Source organism: Protopterus annectens, chromosome 6.part0 (assembly GCF_019279795.1).
Source record: "Protopterus annectens isolate FY-2018-M chromosome 6.part0, PAN1.0, whole genome shotgun sequence".
Lineage (NCBI taxonomy): Eukaryota > Metazoa > Chordata > Ceratodontiformes > Protopteridae > Protopterus > Protopterus annectens.
In genome coordinates this window covers 633308964-633332532 of record NC_056737.1, presented here as the reverse complement: position 1 = coordinate 633332532, position 23569 = coordinate 633308964, and the positions used below count along the sequence as shown (strand labels likewise).

The 23569-nt window shown below is 43.8% G+C and overlaps 1 protein-coding gene across 1 annotated transcript in view; it reads right to left on the bottom strand.

Annotated features, from left to right (window-relative positions):
• The window catches only part of TMX1 (thioredoxin related transmembrane protein 1), a 369569-nt gene that overhangs the window by 129376 nt on the left and 216624 nt on the right, over positions 1 to 23569 (bottom strand). The gene's annotated exons all lie outside the window — the stretch shown is intronic.

Genomic DNA, 23569 nt, shown 5'->3' with positions numbered 1-23569 from the left:
GGTCACCCGTATTTTTTTCAGTTGGTATAAAGTGCTAAAACATTTTTTTAAAGAAAAAATGGAGCAACGGAAACTTTTTCTCCGCTGCATCCATTTCAAAGCATTGATGTGCTGGGTATGCGTGGGATGCAAGTCCCATATGCATACTCAGTACATCAAAACAAGGAAGCAGTGTACCGCAACCAGCGGAAGAACAGTAATGCACTGTTATACAAAAACATTATTTAAGAAATTATTTTTCTTAAATAATGTCATTGCATAATAGCAATAACCGACTCCGTGGTTGTGGTATACTGAATTTTACTCATGGTTGGCTTTAATCACTCGGGCTTCGCCCTTGTGATTAAACCACACCAACCGTGGGTAAATCTTCAATATACCACACCACGTCGTCAGTTATTGCTTAAACAAACAACTTCAGTTTTCTAGCAAGATTCTAGTGCCATCCTCCAATAACATTAACTGTTAGCTCTCACAATTACCCTGCTTGATTTAAGGGCTCTGCATGGCATCAAGTGCATTCTAAGGAGGTGGCTAACCTTACTGCGTCAGCTATACAAGTTCCAGATTAGAAAAATAACACATGTATAGAAAGCTGTTCATGGAAGACCACTCACAAAATTACTAAATCAGCTTCTGTCCCATATCACTATGGGTGTCACTTTTTTGTGTGAAACATGATTTGATAGGTGTACTCTGAAATACCACATGGGCAACCTCTCTTAACCACCTTGCATTTAATACACTTTCTTGTAAGCTGTGCAGTTATGTAATTAAAGGTTCTCTCATACTCATTTTTAATTCCAGGTTTTTGAAAAACTGCTGGTCGGTCAGTGTTAGGAGTTTTGGAGACCACATGCAAATCATCTGGTTAAATGCTCTCATGATTCTGCTGATTTACAGTAAACTACACACCACCACAAGCAATGCATTCCAAGGTAAAGTGATCCTGAACCATACCTTCCTAAGCATCTTTAAGGGTTCCCTTTATCTCCTTTTTGTTTTCTCAAATCCATCCCTCTCCTTCTCTATGACTTTGTATACACATTAAACTACTACCACAACATTTCTCTTACCATTCTGATAACTCAACATTGCTTACTTTACTTCCTCTCTAGAGTCACTAGATGAACAGTACGTAATCTAAATATAGCTGCATTAGTACATTTTTGTATTTCTATTCTTTTCCATTTATTTTATTTAAACTTGTTTTGCTATGGTACACTTTTTTCCCCCAAACATAACATCAGAAAAATAAATACAGAACATTCTACAAACAAGTAAATAAACAGAGCAAAAAATACAAATATGAATATGTTTAGCACTGGGCTTCAAAGCATTTCTGAAGGCAGACAAACACAAATTTGGAGCCAGAACTTTAAAATGTCCCCTTGTTACAAAGACCTACACAATACAGAGTTCTTAGTTTTTGTTACACAGTACAGAGTAATTAGTTTTTGTGTTAATACAAAAATGTATTATTTCCCTTAGAAACACTGATAAAAAAATGAAAACCTCATAACACAATGCTGATATATCAGAAAAAGTACAGTAGTGTGTATAAAGTAACGGTCTTACCATAAACAGGAAAGTTATGAACTTACTAGAATGCTAGAAATGTGGTGCCTTGTTTTTATCCAGTTCAACCACCTTTGCCACTCTCCAGAGGCTTGGATCCAGGCCTCAGACTCCTTTAATTAACCATACCCATAGCTTCTTCAGAGTACCTCAGACTGAGCTTGCCTGCTTATAGCTAGAATGCACCATCCTATAATAAAGACCTACACAATCTTAACAGACATAAGAGGCAAAAGATAACACTGTGATAACCAGCAAGGGAAAAAGCCTGCCCAGAGACAAGACCCCTGGCCAGGTACAACCACTTGACCAGGATTTAAGGGACAATTTCAGTTGGGGGACAGACGGAGGGATTTTGAACTGGACGAAAAGATGGTAACACGGATCTAGCATTATACTAAATATATAACTTTCATGTATCCAATGTTGTCAGTTTTCATCAGATTCAACTTTTGGGACATATTCCCAAGCAAAAAAACACCTGGGTGAAATCATGGAAGGACATTCCTGAGAATGGCAGAGCCAACAGATGTACAAGTCCTTGACTGTACATCCAGTTTACAGTGAGATACAAAGTTGTGGATAGTACACCAAATGACTGCAGGATAAATTGCATCAATAGGTACCCTATCCAAAAGGCAGTAGAAGTAGCAACTAACCTGGAGGAGTGCAACTTTGGTTTGCCTTGTAAGGTCAAACCAGACTGGTTGCAGACAAAAGTTATACAAATTGGAAAGTCACCTGGACAGGGTTAATTCAAATACAGTTTGCCCAAATTTGGCTTTAGAGAAGGCATGAAAAAGCTGAACAGATTTCCTGAAATCTTTTGTTCTATGCAAGTAGAAACAAAGTTGTCCATGATCTAGCAAATGCTAGACATATATTCCCCTCTGTTGGAATATTTTGGGAAAAATACAGGTAGGTTGATAGTTTGATTCAGGTTTGTTTCAGAAGCTACTTTTGCAATAAAACGAGTGTTAGTTCTCAAATAAACAGTCTTTATGGAATATCAGATAAGTGAGTTTAGAAGATAAGACTTCCAACTCTGTAATCTTCCTCATCAATGTAAAAGCCACAGAATATGGTCTTCCAAGACCATATTTTTAATACACTATAGTTGCCAGTTCAAATGGAGGTTTTGTCAATGCTTGAAGCCTGGAAGTGATATCCCATGGAGGGACTGGATTCCTGACTGGAGGTCTCAACAGAAAAGTTCCCTTCAAAAAGGCCTTACCGAGATCTTTAGGCAGACAATGCAAGTCTGATTTTGTCTTATATGAAAAGAAATTGTAGCCAAACATACTTTGAGGGTAAAGAAATTACATCAGTTATGAAACAATTTTCTGAAAAAAATCTAACATGAATGGAAGAGAGGCTAAAAATGGATCTAGACCACTGCTGGATGCCCACAAGGTACACCTCTTCCATTTAATACAAAATTTTGAACAGGTGTAGACAGCCTGGCATCTCTGGCCATCATTAGAATTGGAGAAACCATGTATTTAACTTCAGATTTTTCAAGTCCTGGTGAGGCTGACAAGATGGGGTCCAATAGTCAGGGAGGCTAAATTAAATGAGGCCAGAGAAAGGGGAAGTAAACTTGCCTGGGACAAAAGTGGGCAATAAGGATCATTTTGGCTTTGCACCTCAGTGCCAACTTTGCCTCCCCCCCGCCAAAGGACCAATCACAACACCAGTAGATTGCCGGGTACCCAGTATTACTGCTGCACACTTACCATAAATGTAGATGTTAGAGTGTATTCACTGTTTCAGTTATTACATTTGGGTTATCCTGCTGGCAGGTTGCCCTCGGTCGGCCTGAATTCCAAAGTCTTGGGTCCTGCGTTGGTTGCTGTCGCCTCTTCCCTGACGTCAGGTCATCAGGGGTATAAAAGATGCAGCCAACACCATTTTATTCAGTTTTTCTTGCCCCAGATGTCAGGTGCCCCCAAAAGGGTAGGCTAAAATTATGTAAATAAAACATACATGCACCAAAATAAGCTTTACCTTCATCTATAAGCAAATACACCACCTAGGTTGTATAGATTAGAGAAGTAAAGATAAGTTCCAGCAAAAATAAGGCGGATGGCGGGTGGGTAACCTGGACTAACAGTGAATACACTCGAAAATCTATATTTATGGTAAGTGTACACAACTGTACTATGTTCTTCATGTTTCACTGTTGCAGTCATTACATTTGGGTTAAGTCCCAAAGCTATAGTTGGTGGGGCTGGAGCTAAACAGCATTAGGAGCGGCTAGGAGTCCCTGCAGAACTGCAGTGGCAAAGCCTGCCCTAGATTTAGAGCAAAGAGGCAGATTGTAATGTTTTGTAAAGGTATGCACTGAACTCCAAGTAGCAGCCTCTAAAATGTCTTTGGTTGGAACTCCCCCTGAGAAAGGCTGCAGAAGTGGCTGCAGCTCTGGTTGAATGTGGCCTAATGCCCTTAGGCACTGGTTTACCATGCTGTGAGTAGCAGAAATGAATGCAGTGACCTATCCACTTTGAAATAGTCTGCTTGGAGATGGCCTTTCCTTGTGATGCTGTGGCATATGCCACTAGTAATTGTTCTTTCTGAAAACTTTAGTTTTGTCCAAGTAGAATCCAAGTAGTCTGTGTACGTCCAAAGAATGCAGAATTTTCTCCCCCTTGTTCTGTGGATTTGGATAAAAAGTTGGCAAATGAATTGTTTGGTTAAGGTCTACACTGGATACCACCTTAGGCATAAATCTAGGGTTTGTTCTGAGAGAGACCTTGTCTGGATAAAAAATGATAAAGGGTTCCACTGCCATGAGAGTCTGTAGCTCTGAAATTAGTCTTGCAGAAGTTATTGCTAGGAGCAGAGCTGTTTTCCAAGATAAGAACTTTATATCCGCAGTAGCAGCTGGCTCAAAAGGCGGTAAGGTGAGTTTTTCCAAGACATAATTGAGGTCCCATGCAGGTATTGGCATTCTCCTTGGAGGCCTTAAGTTTTTGGCTCCTCTGAGGTACTGCCTTAATAAAGGATGAGAAAAAAAAAAGTGGTGGCTCTGTGCTGTAATGAGCCGAAATGGCAGAGGCATGGATTTTAATTGATGAAAAAGATAGGCCTTTGTCCAGCATCTCAGTTAATTATTGCAAAATCATAGGAATATTTGGGACAGCTGTATCAGTTCCTTGAGCTTGGTTCCAAGCGCAAAATCTCTTCCATTTCCCAGCATAGGATTTTCTAGTACTAGGCATTTTGGCTTCTAAAATGACGTTCATCACAGCTTTACTGAGAGGTGTGGTTTGTATGGCTACATTACCTGCCATGCTGCCAGGTTTAGGGTCCCGAGTTGGCTGTGCAGAATCTTGATTGTTTTGCTTGGACAGTAGATGAGGTATTTGAGGTAAGGTCCAGGCTGGGCACTGGGACAAGTTACTTAAGATCGGATACCAGTACTGGCGTGGCCAGTCTGGGGTAATCACAATCATTTTTGGTTTCTCCTGCCTGACCTTTAGGAGTACCTTGGAGAGGAGAGGCAGTGGAGGAAAGGCATATACTGATAGGTTTGTCCAGTTGAAAGATAAGGCGTCCACTTTCCAAGCTTGTCTGTGAGAAGTCCTTGTGCAGAATCTTTTTAGTTGATTGTTTTGAGGGGAGGCAAACAGATCTATGTCTGGGCGTCCCCATTTATTTGTTATCATGCTGAAGACTTGTGGATCCAGGTGCCACTCGTGGGGATCCATGAGGTTTCTGCTTAGTTCGTCTGCCAGAGTATTTTCCTTTCCTGGCAGGAATTGTGCCTGCAGATGAACTTGGTAAGTCAATGCTGTGTCCCATAACGCCATGGTTCATCTGCACAGGGAATAAGAATGAATGCCCCCCTGCTTGTTTATGTACCACATGACCGTAGTGTTGTCTGTCTTTATCAGTCGTTGTCCCGGATGAAGTAGGCCCTTGAAGGCTGTCAGGGCATTTTGAACAGCTAGCATCTCTTTTTGATTGATATGCAGATGCTTTTGGTTTGTGGACCAGATGCCCTGAATGCCTCTTCAGTTTATGCCTAAGCATCCGTCGTTAGGCTCTGCCTGGCTGGGGGTACTGAGAATGGCTGTCCCTTGTTTTGGTGACAAGCCTTTGTCCACCATTGTTTCCAGACTGTGGCAATGTTGTGTCCAGACACTTTTTAGGTACCATTGAATTTTCCTCATATGCAGTCTTGCATACGGAATTAGTAAGATGCAGGATGCCACGAAGCCCAAAGCCTGCAGAATTTTTCTTGCAGATAACTGGGCCTTTGTTGCCATTTCCTTGAAATAGGTAGTCAGTTGCCTTTGTCTGGAGTGAGATAAGCCATCTGGGCAGTTGTATTTAAGCTTGCACCCAGGAATATTAGCTCTTGAGAGGGTACTAGTTTTGATTTCTTTTTGTTGACTGTTATCACAAATGTCAGATGCTGTAGTAGAATGTCCTTGTTCTCTGCTTGTATGAGACAGTCATCCAAGTAAGGATATATTTGTATTCCTCTTTGTCTGCAGTAAGCAATTACTGGTGCCAGGCACTTTGTGAAGACCCTGGGTGCAGTAGATAAGCCAAAGGGCAGTGCAGAGAATTGGTAATGCTTTGAGCCAGCCTTGAATCTGAGGTATCTTCTGCATGATTGTCTGATTGGGACATGCAGGTATGCCTCTTTTAGGTCTAAAGTCACGAGCCAAGCCTTGCTGCCCAGCATGGGCAGAAGCTGCTGCAAGGTCAACATCTTGAATTTTGGTATATCCAGGAAAGTGTTTAGAATAGATTGGTCCAGTATTGGTCTCCATGCTTTGTCCTTTCTGGGTGCCAAGAACAGTCTTGAGTAAAATTCTTGTTCCTGCTCTTGCTGTGGCACTTGTTGAACAGCCCTCATGTCCATGAGAGCTGCGACTCGTTTTTGAGCCTCTGCCCATTGATTTTTTGTAGGTCTGGCCAACCGTTTGCCCTTGGCAGGGTATGGAAATGAAACTTGTAACCTTGTGACACTATGTCTAGAACCCATTTGTCCTGGGTTATAATGTGCCAATTTTGAGAAAAAAATGCTAGTTTTCCCCCTAAGGGTGCTGCCAGAAGATAAGTGCTTGGTGCAGGCAGGGAGAAGTCATTGGGACTGTTTCCTGTATGATTGTGCTTTGTCTTCTCCACCTTTGGAGGCAGAAGCACTCCACTGCTTAGACCTGTAGGATCCTTGCGGCTGTGATCTGCATCTAGGTCGTCTGTATCTGCCCCTTTGAGGTCTGTCTGAGACTGGAAAGGGCCAATTCTTTGTAGGCCAGTGTCTGCTAAATCTAGGTGGCTGTACCTGTAAGAAATCCTTGACAGTTTGCATAGATTTAGCTTTGTCTTCCATTTTCTTTAACACCTCTTCTGCCTTAACACCAAACAAGGTATGTTGTAAAGGAGCATCTAATAATTTTGCTTTAACATGGTCAGGCAGATTTTGTTCCTTTAACCAAGCATGCCTCCTAATGACAGAACCCATAACAGCGGCCCTGCAGGAGGACTCCAGATAATCAAACCCACATTGCAAAGTATGCTTTCCAACTTATTCAACTGCATGCAATAAATCCTGCATTTCTTTGTTTTCTGCACATTCAGAATTTGCCATCATTTTCTGTTTAAGCAGTGTCATGATATATTGCTGATATTTGAGCATATGAAACTGGCAATTTAAGGCCCTTATAACCAAAGTAGCAGATGTGTAAATCTTTTTTCCCCATCTATCCAGTGCCCTAGAATCCCTGTCAGAGGGGGTAGGGTTTTTTGCAGTAGAAGCCTTGACCACTTTTGGACCCTGAGAAATAGTTTCTGGGTCTGCAGTAGGGTTTTTGAAAAGGAATTTATGAGAGTCAGGGACCCTGTAGTATCTGTCCGGCTTAATAGGAGCTGGAGGTAAAGAGTCAGAGGTCAGACTAGACTCAGAGAACACATCTACAATGTCCAACACAGGCAGAATAGCTAGAGGCCTGTGTTGAGGTAGTAAAAGAAGTCGCTGAGCCTTTTCTTAGATTCTGAAAAATCTTGGCTCTCCCAGTGGAAGTGCTCCCTCATGATATGCAAGGTTTCCCCAAAAGAGTAGTCCTCAGGAGGAGAAGCTGAAGGAATTGATTCTTCAGCATCAGAATCCTCATAGGGGGGAAGAGAATATTCCTGATCAGAAGAGGAATCAGAAGAAATGGAAACCTGATCTGAAGATTGTCTGTCTCTTGCCTAGGCCTCTATCAGGAGGGGGATGGGAACCCCTTATCAAGGTAATTAAGTCTTCGGACATTTTGAGCATTTGTTTTTTGGGCATGGAGGCCGGTCCTTGTGGCTGATGAACTCGTTTCTTTGCCTTTAAAGGTGTTTTAGTCTTTGAAGTCGGTTTAATATACAATTGTTTAGGTCTGAATACACCCTCAGAAGCAGATGCCTGCTCACCGGCTCCGGACCCATCTGAGGGAATGATCTCCAAGGCTGCAATACCTTGAGTTTCCAGCGGCCTGGCCGACTCCACGTGGGAGTCTGTAGCGGCCTGCCACTCTAAAGTAGCGGGCATCAGGGGCTGCGAAAGCGCCTCACTGAGAACCGGCGACTTGCTTAGGAGAAGCTTTGTCGTCGGTTTTGGACCTCAGTTGCCTTTTTCTTTGCGTTTTTTGTGAACTCTGGTAGTCGGATGGCTATCCGACGACATTGTATAATTAATTCTTCGCCCAAAATAGCTTAATGCAAAATCGTACCGATGCTCAATAGTGCGTTGGTTAAATCTAGCACAAAACCAACAACTTGCAATGTCGTGGTCAGGGCCTAGGCAAGGAATACAGTAACAATGAAAGTCCTTATGAGATATTCGTTTCCCACAAGAAATACAATTAACTTTTTCTGACATTGGAGCAAGAAAATGTTTCCCCAATGGGGTACGTAGCTTTTAATGAAGACTTCGGATCTAAAACTCGAACATGAAAATCTCAGGAGTCTGCCAACCGGCACTTGCGAACTGCTTCTGCTTCGGGAACCGCGTGGCAAGAAAGACTGAATAAAATGGCATTGGCTGCATCTTTTATACCCCTGACGACCTGACGTCAGGGAAGAGGCAACAGCAACCGACGCAGGACCCAAGACTTTGGAATTCAGGCCGACTGAGGGCAACCTGCCAGCAGGATAACCCAAATGTAATGACTGCAACAGTGAAACACGAAGAACATCAGCACTGTCCAAGGCCAAGAATACAGCTTAAGGGACCTGACAACATCCCTGGTTGTGTTCTAAATGAACTACAGAGTGAAGTGGCACCTCACCTGTGTGCCCTGTTCAATCACAGCCTCACCTCAGGCTTTGTCCCTACTGAATGGAGCACAGCTATAGTCATCCCTCTCCACAAAGGAGGAGCTACTACAGACCCTGGGAACTATCGCCCCAAGTCTGATCTGCAAAGCTATGGAACGCATCATCATGGACCTAATAAACAAGGACAGAGAATCTCCAAAGACTGGATCCCACACACTTTGGTTTTGTGAAGGGTAGATCATGCCTGCTCAACTTGGTCGACTTCTTTGAGTCAGTCACCAGAACTGTGGATGAAGGCAAGATGATTCATATTCATACAGGCTACCTTGATCTGGCCAAGGCCTTTGATACCATTCCTCACTCAGGAATCATAGAAAAACTCACTAAGCTAGGCATCAACCTCTATATCACTAGGTGGGTTGCAAACAGGCTCACAGACAGAACCCACAGAGAAAGTAGCGGACTCCAAGTCAGACTGCCGACCAGTCATGAGTGGAGTCCCACAGGGATCAGTCCTGGGTCCTCTCCTGTTTGGTATCTACTACTCAGAAGTCCAGTCCAACACAAAGGGACTCTGGCTGACAAAGATCACAGACGATTGCAAGTTGGAAGCCATTATTAACTACCCAAGTGATGCTGACATCCTACAGAAAGGCCTCACTGAGACCAACAAATGGTGTCAGAACCATGGCCTTAAGCTCAGTGCCAAAATAATGCATCGTCATCCCCTTTGGGAAAAACCACATTGACGGTAGTCCACTGAACACAGAAGGCATTCTAAGAGATCTGGGAACACAGGTTGACAGCAACCTCTCTTTTGACCACCACGCTGCCACTGTGGTCAGAAAGTCCTTCTATGTGGCACATGTCATTACAAAGAGTTTTGCATCTAGGAAGAGAGAGGTCATTGTCTCCCTCTATTCTTCCCTCATTAGGCCAATCAGAGTACAATGCCCCATTTGGCATGTACCTCACTAGACACCTGCAACAACTGGAGAGGCTGCAAAAGTACCTCATAAGAGAGGATCCTATGCCTTAAAAACACTTGTCCTACATGGACAGACTCAAAAAACTCCAACTATTCTCTGTCTCATATCGCCTACTTAGAGTCGATCTCTGCTTGACTGATAAAGCCATGTCTGACCCAGTTCTGCTAGAAATGCTACATCTAAAGAAATCCCAATCCCTCCACACCGCACGCCCCATAGACCTCAACCTCATTACCACAAACAACGTGCTGGAGGGACAGGTTCATAACCCAAAGATTGCCCATGCTATGGAATAGACTTCCCATACATGTCAAACAGAGCACCTCACTGGCCCTCTTCAAGGGCATGAATCTTGATGGAGTGGATGGGAAATAGAAAATTCACCCTTGAGATCACTCCAGTGGCTTACTCGATACAGGCACTGGAAACTAAGGTACAGTGGCACGATGCCAGGGTAATCCTATGGGCTAGGCTTGTAAAGGCTCCATGGCCATAAGCCTAGTACACATGTATGAACCTATGAACCTTCTGGTTTTCTGAAGAAACCTGGTACTCAGGGCAGAAAAGGGAAGGTATAAAGGAGAGCCGGGAGCCAATTGTGGACTAGAGGATCCCTCAGTGGTTGATTCTTTGACGGGATTAGATCAAAGTAGCTATGCCATTTGTTATTTAAGTACAAGGCAAAAAGATAACACTAAATCTGAGTTGCCACTGCTTGACTTGAGGGGGACACTCCAGGTAAAAGGACAGATCTACTCAGTTTGTCTGCTAGTACATGGAGTCCCCAGGATGTGTGCTGCAATTAGAAAGCAACAGGAAAACATCTAAACATCTCCCAGTCACACTGTCATGACGTTCCAGCACAGAGGGTAAGAATTTTGTCTGTTTTACAAACTGGATGAGACAACAGAGGTCCAAGAATGGGCTCCAGGTCCCCTATTTTATTCGGAACTAAAAATGACTTTTAATGGACTCCGGATCTGTCGATCTGGGGGGACTTGCTGGATTACTCTCTTTTCTAGTAGCTTTCTTACTTCTGTTACTGCTAATTCTATCTGAGGTCAGGAATTTTCCTCTGTTGTTGGGGGGAGGGACAAAGGGAACAGCAGAGCCTCTAGTCATATGCCACTGCATCCTAGAGTCTCGAGTGACAGCTTGCCATGCTCGAGGATGGAGGGATAAGTGCCCCCCCAACTGCTTCCAGACTGCAGCAGTAGTGCAACCATTCATGGGTGCTAAAAGGATTTTTCTGAGAAAGGACCACTTTCTACTTTGCTTCTGCAGTCCAACTGTCTCTTGGGTGACATCCATTGAAATTCTACCCCTCGCCCCAGCGAAATATGTCCACAGTAACGGCCTGAGAAAAATCCTGGGATTTACAGAATCCCCCCCCCCCCTTTTTAGTTTTGAGAAGGGGTGGGAAGATGGCATAATGGTTAAGGTGTTTACCTTACAAACAAAAGGTGCAGGGTTTGATTCTCACATGGGGTAACTGGCTAGGCTTGAAATGGCTCACAAGGGCAGTTAGCCTAGTTCTAAGCTATGAACCTATAAGAAGTCCTTTGAGGGGTGAAAAAATGAATTCCGACAGCAGACGGGTCTTGCAGTCTTATTCCCTCCTGGTGAGCATGTCATTCACCTTAGGTTCAAAAAGCTTAGAAACATCAAATGGAGCATCAATAAAAGGACATCTTGAAGCCTTCCAAAAAATCACAACTAACTAGCCTGATCTGCAATGTCATGGAACCCATTATCATGGACCTTATAAACAAAGACATTGGTAACCTCCAAATGCTTGATCCCACACAGTTTGGTTTTGTCAAAGGGAGATCATGCTGGTTAAACCTGGTAGCCTTCTTCGAAGCAGTCACCAAAGCCATGGATGAGGGCAAGACAGTGCACACCACCTACCTTGACCTAGCCAAAGCCTTCAACACTATTCACCATTCGGGTATAATAGATAAACTCTCCCAGCTAGGCATCAACCCATATGTTACCAGATGAGTAGCTAACTGGCTCACTGATATAACCCACTCAGTCAAAACAGGGGAGGCCACCTCTAGTAGTAGACCCATAACAAGCGGTGTACCCCAAGGATCGGTCTTAGGGCCTCTACTGTTTGGAATATACTTTTCTGAGGTGCAAGCTAAAACCATTGGTCTGTGGTTGACAAGTTTTCAGATGACTGCAAGCTGGGCACTGTCAAATTCCCCTAAAGATGTGAACATCCTCCAAGAGGGCCTTAACCAAACTAATGACTGGTGCCAGAAGCATGGCCTCAAACTGAATGCCAAGAAATGCATCATTTCCCCTTTGGGGAAAATGGTGTCCCCATTAATTATCACATTAATAACAATGTACTAAGCACACAATCAGTCATGAGGGACTTAGGCACCCAAGGTTGATAGCAACCTGACTTTTGACCACCATGTTGCCTCCGTTGTACTGAAGGCTTTCTACATGGCCCACCTCATAAGTGTAGTTCATCCAGGAACAAGGAGGTTATAACATCCCTGTACTCCTCCCTTATTAGACCCATTATAGAGTACAATGCCCTCTTTAGCATGTACCTTGCCAAGCACATGCAGCAGATGGAGAAGCCACAGAGGTTCTTGACCAGGAAAATCTAGGGTCTCAAACACCTATCATATACAGATAGGCTAAAAGCCCTGTTCCTCTGCTCAGTCTCGTACAGACTGCTCAGAGGTGACCTGTGTCTGCATACAAGGCCATCTCAGACTCGGCCTTGATGGAGTTGCTGCATATCCGCAAGTCAAACTCCACTCGCGCAACCCTCATGCAAGGTCTCAACCTGGTCTCTGACATTAAAAGAACTTGTTGGCAGGATGGATTTGTGTCCCAACGACCCCCCATCTGTGGAATAGACTTCCTTTAAGCAGAGTACCTCACTAACCCTCTTTAAGAAGAATCTGGACAGCTGGATGGGAAACAGAAAATACACCCCTGGAATCCCAACTGTGTCCCTGCTGGTTAGGGAAAACAAGTGCTGATATGGGTGAAATTCTTGGCTAGGCTTACAAGGGCCTCGTCTTATGAACCTATGAACAAAGGTATATCCATGAGTGCGAGCAAACGGCATTGCCCATGCCGCTGCCCTTGACATATCAACTGCATTAGAAAGTGGATGCATGGATATGTTAGACATCAACTGTAGGGTAGATAAATGTGACTCTACTGACTTTTGATATCTGCAAGGAGATTACCAGATAAGAACTTGGTCAATTATTTTGGCAAGTTCCTCTGAAACCTTGTAATATAAGCAAGGTAGTTCAGTGTTGAATGAAAAAGTCCCAGAAGCGTACATCCATTTCCCAATCTGTCCAGAGCCCTAGACTCTGTTGAGGGATGGACAGATGTACTCTCCTCAGAAAGTTCTTGTTAGTGGCTACTACCACAACCATAGCATCTACTGGGAGACCCTTGTTCGAATGAAATCTATTCCTGGGAGCTAATAAGATTTTGTCAGACTTACGTGGGACAGACTTCACCACTTAGTTCCTTCTAGGCCTGCTGAGAGACTGCCTGTAAGCTCATCAGTAGGCAGTACCACCCAGGAGGTAGAAAAGCCAAGCCAAAATGCCTTGATTAGCATGAACTTCTCCTAAGAGGAAGCTTCTGACACCAACACCTTTCTCCGTTTCATCCGCTCTAAAATGTTTCAAAAGGAAATGTCCTCAAGAAGGATTGTAGGGAACTTCTCAATCAAAGTCCATGTCTTCTGTAAGCAACTCAGGTGATGAGTCCACATCTCCTCTTGCAAATCCATTTCCTACTGGCCTCCTCCCTAGGGATTTCTCAAGAAGATTCTGAATGGTATGAGGGAGTTTACTTGACATGCTTCCTCGAGGCCATGAGAGGCCTACTGTCCCTGCAGATCAGGATTAGTGGACACAGACACAGATTGCAATGGATGTTGGGATGGAGACAAGTGTGGTAGACGCACCTCCTCTCTTGATCTGGAGAGAATACTTTTGAATGCCTCAAAAGCCAAAGTCACCACAGGAGCTGAGGAAATATTTCTCCTAAACAAGGCAGGAGAGGTGCCCTTGGTGGCAATATGATGCAGCTCCAAAGCATACAACAGTTCAGAGTTATTGATAGCTGAGGCACCAAGAGGAAGGGATAGCTCTGATAATTTCAGAGTTAACACTAGACCCCAGTCCCAATCTGACATTGCCAGAGTCGAGGGAGTAAGGGAAGCTGGTGTTGTCATGAAGATGACCACTGGCACAGACATAATGGCTCTACCAAGAAGGCTTAGATTTGACAAAATTTGTACAGGAGACACCATCAGGCTAACAGGGACCAGCCCAATGTTGCAAAAGTGGTTGGTATAGGGACGATCCTCCCAGCTGAATTTGTGTCTAGAGGAACTTCTACATCATCCTGTTGACATCTGCTTCTGAAAGAATCCTAAATGAGCAGATGGGACTGAATGATGAAGCTACTGAACATGGCCGAGAAGGTTGCTTCTCTTTGAAAAAGGGGCAGAATGGCCTTGGGCTCACTGGTTCTGGTGAAAAGTGTGGAAGAAGGGAATGTGATAAGAACGAGCAAAGCTCCAGATCTGAATGCCTTACAGTCTTTGGAGCCAGACTCAACATGTTTACCAAACAACCTTTTCTCTGGTTCCTTTTCTTTCAACTTCTCCCTCTCCTTCTCCTTTAACTGACTTACTTGTATCACCCTTCTGAGTCAGAAGTTGATTCTGCAACAGCTAGTGCCAAACTCCAAAAATGGGCAGAAAAAAGAAGTTACGTCTTACCATAATGTTCCATCTGTGTTGTTGACCTTCTTTCATTCATCACTGATGGGTTCAGTTCCGTGGCCTCGGAACACAGTCGGCCTATTACCAAGCTCGCGCCAGCCAAAAACACTTGAGCTAAGCTTCTACCCACAATGCCCTTCTCCATGTTACCTCAGATCGAGTTTGCCCATGTTATACAAGTAAAGCAGAGGCCATTTCTGCGCAAATGCTCTAAGACACCACTTGGACCCAAAGTATCCCCCAGGAGCCTTTGGTGGGGAAAGGAGGGTGGGAAGTGACGAACGAAAGAAGATCAACAACACAGATGGAACATTATGGTAATACATAACTTCTTTATCTGATGCTGTTAATCTTCTTTCCATTCATCACTGATGGGACAGAATTCCCAGCTACCTTGAGATCAGAGATCCTTGGGTGGCCCTTATAGAAGAATGTTCCTGAGTACCACTGAGCCGAAGGCAGCTCTCCCTCTGGAGACCACATCCCAATTTGTAATAACTGATAAAAGTCTGGGGGTTTAGCCCAAGTGGCTACTGCACATATATCATCCATAGAAGCCCTGGAACGGAAGGCTACAGATGATGCCACAGATCTAGTAGGAATGGGCTTTAATATTCTGTGGTATAGGTTATTTTGCAAATAAGTGAAATGTGTGCAGTCGCTTAGCCATTTTGATAACGTGACCTTGGAGACAGAATTTCCCATTCTAGGCCCAGAAAAGGAAATGAAAAGTTGGTCAGTCTTACAAATTACTTTGGTCCTGTCTAAATAAAATCTCACTTGTCTGTGCACATCCAAGGAATGTAGACAGTATTCCCCTTTATTAGAAAAATTCGGGAAAAATACTGGTAAGTCAATAGTCTGATTGATGAAAACGTCAGAAATAACTTTGGGGAGGAAAGATGGATTTGCCGGAGTGATACTCTGTCCTTGTGGAAGATTAGATAGGGTCTTTTGGTGCATAATGCCTGAAGCTCAGAAATTAGTCTGTCTGACGATTGCTACCAGAAAGAGGGATTTCCACAACAACAGTTTGAGGTCACACTTTACTGCGGGCTCAAGAGGAGGTGGAGTCAAAGACTGGAGAACTACGTGAGTTTTCATGGCTCTATAGGCTGATTGGAGGCCTAATGTGAGAAAATCCTTGAAAAGTCTTACATAAATGCAGTGATATGAGGGGAGTACCATCTAATCCATTATGATAGTTTGAAATAGCTGCTAGATGTACTCATATGGTACAGGCTGTGGCTCAATCTTCAAAAAACCTAGACAGGTACTGTAAAACTGCTGTGATTGGAGCCGGATACGGATCTAGCATATTTTCCTTTGACTAAAGAGAGAATCTTTTCCATTTGTCCAGATATAGTCTTCCGGTGGATGGTTTACAAGAGGCCAAATTAATGTCACAAACAGGTGAGGTGAGATCATCCTGCCTGGCGACTAATGGAAGTGGAGAAACCAAGCTGTCAGAGACTGGACATGTTCGGATGACTCAACCCTTGGGTGGTGAGAAATTAGGCCTGGAAGTGGATCCAGACTCTACGGTCGACATAACAGATGAGGCCGAAGGAAGGGGAACTAAACTTGTCGAGGCCAAAAGGGGGCTATGAGGATCACTTTGCATTTCAACCAAATGGCTTTCTTTAAGAATTGGGGCATTAGAGGAATGGGGGGATTGGCCCACGGGACTGCTATATGCCTATTGTGAATTAGAGCATCCCTCGGGGACTCCCCTGTTTGGGGAGATAATAGGGCAAAATAGTTGCTGCTTTTGTTGTTTGACCGGGAGGCGAACAGGTCACAGCAAGGCTGGCCCAAATGGCTGAAGATTTCTGCTGCTACTATGGGATTAAGAGACCACTCGTGAGGCAAGAGAATACACCTGCTGAACTTATCTACAATCATAGTGGAAATCCCTGGGGTATGTGTTGCTAACAGAAAGCGGTTGGAATCCATCACCCACTGCCAAATTCTCATGGCCTCTCGACACAGGAGATAGGACTTTGTTCCTCCTTGCTTGTTGATATACCAGACTACTGACATATTGTCTGACTGAAATGCAATCCTTCCAGAAGGAAGAACAGGTTGGAATGCTTGCAACACTAACAGCACCGCTCTCAGTTCTAGAACGTTGATATGCAGGTTGACATCCAATGTGGGCTATGCGCCTTGGACTGTCTTTACCTGGAAATGCCCCCCCCCCCCACACTCTTATCAGGGAAGCATCTGTGGTCAGAATGGCTTTCGGCTGAGGGGGCTGGATTGGACGGCTCCAAAGTTCTGTGTCTGGCCTCATCCACCAAAGAATGTCCTGTTTGCAAGAACTGATTATCTGAATCTGAAAACATAGAGGGTGGTAATTCGGAAACCACTGACAGAGAAGAAGCCACTAAAGTATTTGCATGTGCAGTTTCGCAAGAGGCACTACTGGTATGGAAGCTGCCATGGATCCTAGAACCTGAAGAACCTCTCTCACTGAGACTTTGTTTTGACAAGAGTATCACCTGGAGCAGAAGCCTCAATCTCTGAAGTCTGTGAGCTGGGAGCGACACCAGACAAGAGCGGGTGTCGAAGACTGCTCCGATAAATTCTATCTTCTGGACCGGAGCAAGATTGGATTTCTCCCAGTTTACAGTTATCCCCAAAAGTTTTGCCAGTGAAAGGGTGTATTGCAAGGCTGTTACCAGAAGATGCTTGGTGGGACGGTAAGGAGCCAATTGTCCAAATACAGAACACCCAGAATTCTTGTAGTCTCAAGTGAGCTGCAACCACTGCCATGCACTTTGTGAACACTCTGGGGGCTGTACAGTGTCCAAAAGGTAGGGCATGAAACTGATAGTGATCAACTCCTAGCCGGAAGTGAAGTAGACTCCTGGAATATTTGTCCATTTGGATATAGTAATACGCATCCCGGAGATCTATCGAGCACATCCAATCGCCTTCCATTAGAAAAGGAAGAATGGACTGAACCGTGACCATCCTGAATTTCGTTTGGGCAACTGACATGTTCAGATTGCAGAGATCCAAAATTGGTCTCCAGTGCCAGTCTTTTTTGGCACCAAAAAGAATCTCGAGTAGAATCCGGATCCGGATCTACATTGGTCTGGTGGGACTAACTGGATGACTCTTTTTTGATACAGCTTGTTTATTTCTGCAGCTGCTTCTTCTCTGACTGGGCGGAACGTCTGGACGGTTTGCTGGGAGCTTTGGGCAAGCGATGAGGGAAATGGTGTAACTTCTGGTTATGATCTTCTGAACCCAAAGATCGGTGGTTATTGAATGCCAGGCAGCCTGGTGCAGAGAGAAATGACCCCCGACTGCTTCCAGAGGAAAGCAATCGTGCCACTCTTCATGAGCACTGATAAGGCTGCCCAGAGAAAGAATCCCTGGGTCCCTGATTACGTGGACTCCCTCTGCCTCTGTAAGGGCGTCTTACAGAATTGTTACCCCTTCTTCCCCTGGGGGTATCACCATGTGTGGCATGGAAAGGACCCCCCCCCCAGATGTTTTGCGCCACATTTTCCTCACTCCTCTGGTTCCGGGAAAAGGAATGCTGAGGGCTGGAAAAACGTAGACCTACAGCACACAGGATCTTGCTGTCCTGCTCACACCTGGCCAGAGTGTCCTTCTCCTTGGAGCCAAAAAGGGATGATGCTTCGATGGGAGCATTCAAGGAAGGAAGACTTGACAGGGCCTGCAAGGTCACAAAGGCACATTCAGGCATGGCGTCTCAACTATGCCTGAACTCACAGCTCTAGCCACCCCCTCGGTTGCATGTGAGAGCAACCTCATGGACGAATTGGAGATAGATTCCAGAGGTGAGAGCTGTGAGGCAACTTTATCCTTCACCTCAAACACCTGCCCTGCGAGAGTTCCAGAGAATTTGGAGCCTCGTAAAATGTGCCAAGTAGTTCAGGAACCATACGGCAAACGGCATTGAAGCAAAGACTCACTTCCCCAATTTGTCCATGGCCTGGGACTCTCTGTTGGGCGAGTGAACAGTAGGATTCACTTCAGCGAGACCCTTTTTCAAGGCCGCGGCCACCACCATAGCATCGACTGGTAAACCCCTGGACCAATGTGGATTATCCTCAGGTGGAGAAAGTATCTTGTCAGGTCTGAGAGATCGCCTCAACAGAATCAGGGTTCTTCCAAGCACGCTGCACTACGAGCTGAACTAGCTCGTCTGCAGGTGGGGTCACCCAAGAGGTAGATAACCGGTCACGGAAAGCCTGCAGAAGCACGTACTCCTCAGAAGGAGGATTAGTGGGCTTCCAGTCACCCCTCTGTTTCAACATTTCAAGGATATCTCTGAAGGAGACATCCTCAGGGGGTGACTGTGGGGACCCTTCACCTTCACAAAAATCCTTGTCCTCTATTAAGAGACTCCTCAGGAGAGTCTACGTGCTTCCTCTTGCGCGATCTTTTCCACAGGGGCTCCTCAGTGGGGACTTCTAAGGAGGACTCTGAAGAGAGGGCACCCTGCAACAGGGGATCCTGCGGCTTTTCTGCCCAGTGTCCCAGGGAGGTGGCCTGTGATACCTGTAGCTCAGCGGAATGCTTCCAGAAGCAAGTGCCCTCTCCATAGCACCGAAAGCAGGTCCGCCCGAAGAGGGATGGATGCCCAGAACAGAGAAGGACAGCCTCGGAACCGGGGTCACACCTCGCTCCGAACCCACTCCTGAGGATGGAGCCCCAAAAGCAGGATTGGTGCAGACAGAACTCCTGGCACCGAGGATGGAGCCGAAGAAACAGAACCGTGCCACGAACCCAGGAGCCTGCAGTCCAATCACGAGGTTGAGGAAGGACCGGTTCAGCGGGAATAGAGGACCAAAGGGACAGTCCTGGAGCCCCGGTGAAGTCCACTACAGGCGCAGATACAGGGGGGGGTACCGAAACATGGAGCACCCCCCAAACAATAAACACAATCATGAGAGTCACTATTCAGAAGCTTACCCTTACAGGAGGCACAATGTTTGAAACCAGATGTGCCCTTTTTATCAGACATCATGAAAATTACACACAACAATCAAACGCAGGATACTATAGGAAAAAAAAATTAAACTCTGCTATATCTAAACTTATGTAAATACACACAATGCTTAAGAAATATGTCAAAAACACACAACTATCCAGAAAAAAGAGAAAGAGATGCCAATGATGGTATTCAAGAAATATTGCAAGGGTAGAGAGAGAAGGCTGTACCACCAATGGTACTTAAAGTTTACCAAACAGGTAGAAGCAGGAGCAAAAGGTTCTAAATATAACTATAAAACATAGAATTATCAATATAAACCACAATCGTGACCAAAAATCCTAAGAGATCAAAAAGTTTTCACTTAGCTGAGGGCTCGGCTGAAACATGGCTTTATGGCTACACGGCAAACGAGATCTGAGGCAATAGGGAGAAGGGCATTGTGGGTAGAAGCTTAGCTCGAGAGTTTTTGGCTGACATGAGCTTGGTATTAGGTTGACTCGGTTCCGAGGGCTCGGAACCAAACCCATTAATGATGAATGGAAAGAAGATTAACATCATCAGATGAAGGCCCTTTAAAACCAATATGTCCCACCCGTTACCCTTCAGCAATGAAAGTGGTGCAGGCCTCGCACTCTGTATCTAAATGGGCAACACATAAACAATAAATACACAAAGAGTGCAGATCCTGTATTTTTTTTTTTTTTTTATTTATTTATTTTTTTTAAACGGTGGCCTTGTCTGTCATGACAGTGTAATAGAACTATCATTACAGGAGAAACAATTATAGAACAGCAAATAAAAATACTATTTCCTTTTTCTCTCAAAAAAAAAAAAAAAAGCTACAGTAAAGACAAAAAAACAATATATTAAGCTATCTAATTAAAGGGGGGACAATTCAAAAAAAAAAAGAATAGTACGTACATAAATTAAAAATAAGCACTTATCCAAACAGGTAACTAAAGCTCTCCTGTTCCACATATTACTGGATCAAGGTGCAAACGAGATATGGGGTACTGTGAGGAAAGGAGGGAATCATGAGTGAGGGATGAAGTCAAAGCCCTCGATCCAAGCTTCAGGAAAGCACAAAGGTCAGATCCGATAACCCATCAGATCAAAAGTTTCTATGCATCTGCCATTGCAAGTAATACAGACATAAAAGTTAAATACTCACCACAGTGTTAAATCTGTGTTGTATTCTTTCATACTTCTCAATCTGTGGGTCCCTTAGATCTGATCAGACACTGGCTTTGCAAAAGCCTTTTGTTCTGAAGCTCCAATTCCTCTCCCATAATACCCTACAAGTCTAAATCCTTTCAGATCAAGTTTGCTGTTTACATTAATAGATACAGCAACAATAGAGAATGGGAAGAAAAATCTTCTAAAGACAGAATAATAGAAAACAAGCCCATAAGCACCCAAGCAGTTGTGCTAGTTCATGCAGTTTCCCAAATGGTATAACAGATGACAATTTGGAAGGGGAATCAGCAGGAGGGATGGTTGAGACAGCAGACAACAGCACAGATTTAGCATTATAATAAGTACATAACTTTTGCATCCAATCTTGTCTTTTTCGTCCTTCTCAATCTGTGGGACACAGTATGCAGCCAGACAGGCTGATGGTACTAGCAGAGAACATATCACACCACAGTGGATCCAAAAGTAGATTTAACCTGGACTGAATGTCAAGCTTGTAATGAGCAATAAAGGCATGGGTCTTTGACCACATTGCTGTTGCACAAATCTCATCCAATGAAGCACAGTAAAAAAATAGCTGCTGAAGTGGTGACTGACCTAGCAGAATGAACATTAGGTTTGTGGGGCTGGTAAAGACCTTTGTTGCAGTAAACAAAAGAAATACAAACTATATACAGCCATATAGACCGGGTCACCTTAAAACACTGATTTTCCAAGATTAGCTTCAGAAAATTAAACAAAACAACTGATCAGACTTTGACATGTTTAGTTCTATTCAAATAGAATCTCAGTTGAGAACGAAGATCCTGCCAGTGAAGCATATACTCCTCATTACTGAAATATGGAAAGAAAATGGGAAGCTGGATAGACAGTTTCAAAATTAGATTCAGAGACGTGGAACAGTAGGAGGGGACTTTTGTGTCAACATTGAGGCAGTTAACAAGATAATAGAATAACCCCTGGAAATTGTTCAAAACCCAAGTGTCCAAACTGAAGGCCTCTCAAGCTTCTGGGTCAAGAGCTACTCACTCCTCCATCTGCCTCCAGAGTGCAGAAGTCAATGGTGAAAAGGCTCAACAGAGATGAAACCTCTGAAGGCTTGGTTTTGCGGACCAGTCCTGCCTTGTGGGTGGTAACTATTGAAGTTCTCGGCTCTAATGTGACTTATAGAAAAACATTTTTCTGCATCCTCACTTATTCCTGGAAATTTTTCTCTGTGGGGTAGAAAACACAACTCCCATGGCAGAAAGTTTTCCCATCTTGCCTGTACCTAGTTAAACTCTCAACCTTGAGACCAAACAAAGTGGATCCATCAAATGGGGATACTAAGGAAGAAGATCTTAAAACACAGTCCTCAAAGTTGAACAACAATATTCAGACATGCCAGGAAAATGCAATACCTGTGCCTGCCACTACAGGCCAAACCAATGGCTTCATTGGAGATCAGCTGAATGTAAACATCTGAAACAAAGTTTGGTAGGCAACTTCATTTCGAATGATTTATGGACCTCTAGAGACTGTAGAGATGTCAATGTAAACACTACCACACCAGGCTGGGTGAATAGCACACCCTCCAATGGGGTCACTAAAATCATGAATCCAAATAGAGTGCCAACCAGATGGAAGTTTAATAACCACTCTCTTAACATGCAAAAATGTTAAAAAACACACAATCTAACCACTGAGGGAATGAAGCATTAATGGTAGGATGGCAGGAGCTCAAGCTTTGATTCTTCAGCTTGGAAAATGGCAGAGTCGGATCAAAGACCCACAGGTTGAGGAGGAATAACAGTGAAAACATCGGATAATATATTAACAACCCAACTCTGTTCAAAAGAACATTTCTTTTAACTTTCACTTAGAGTGCCTCAAGCACTTGAAACAGCCTGATCCAATAGGAAACAACTGCTCCTTTCTTCATCTTACTAGGGCTATTACTTGCCATGGACATTTTTAAAGTGAGTGCACAAAAGACAATATTACATGATCACAGGAATGTGAACCCAATCTAACCATAGTGTTCCTTGCTGAATCCTATGAATGAACAGGATTTTGTAGTGACATGAATCATGTCAAATTGAAATCTTCTCTGCTAACTTCCTTGAAAATAAAAGATTTAATATTAAATTGTTCAGTGGCCTAAAGACATCTCCATTACGGATTCCTACTACAGCATCTCCAACCATAGCTCAGAATCTATTAATTCCCCCTATTTTTAACCAGTTACTGTGATCAACAGCTCACTACATATTTGACACTCTTAAATGCATGTGTTAATTTGTTACACTATGTAGAGCCATGCAAGGCTACAACTGCCTCCTCGCCCCCAGTAAAGCAGTATATTAAAAACTGATGCTACACCTTTTGCCTGCAGCTCTCATACACAGCTTGACTTATGCTGGAATCGCACTACATCATGAAAGTATAACAGTGTAAGAAATTTACCATAATGGTACATATTCAAAACACTTACTAGAGCACCCCAGACATGTGTGGAGAAAGATGAGCTTGAAGGGGACGTCAATGGTGTTTTGCAGAAAAAAGAATTATGCTGGCAGCTGAAATTAAATGAATTCAGAAAACCAGGACTGTACTACTGCTCTATTAAAAGTGTGTTGAATATGTATGTAAACAGCCACACAATCTGTAGTTTTTCATTTTTTATTTTTGTTTAGGAAATGTACGAGGAAATATACCAACATTCTAAAAAATAATAAATCATAAAAAATGTGTAGAATGTGTGTCTACACACACACATATATATATATATATATATAT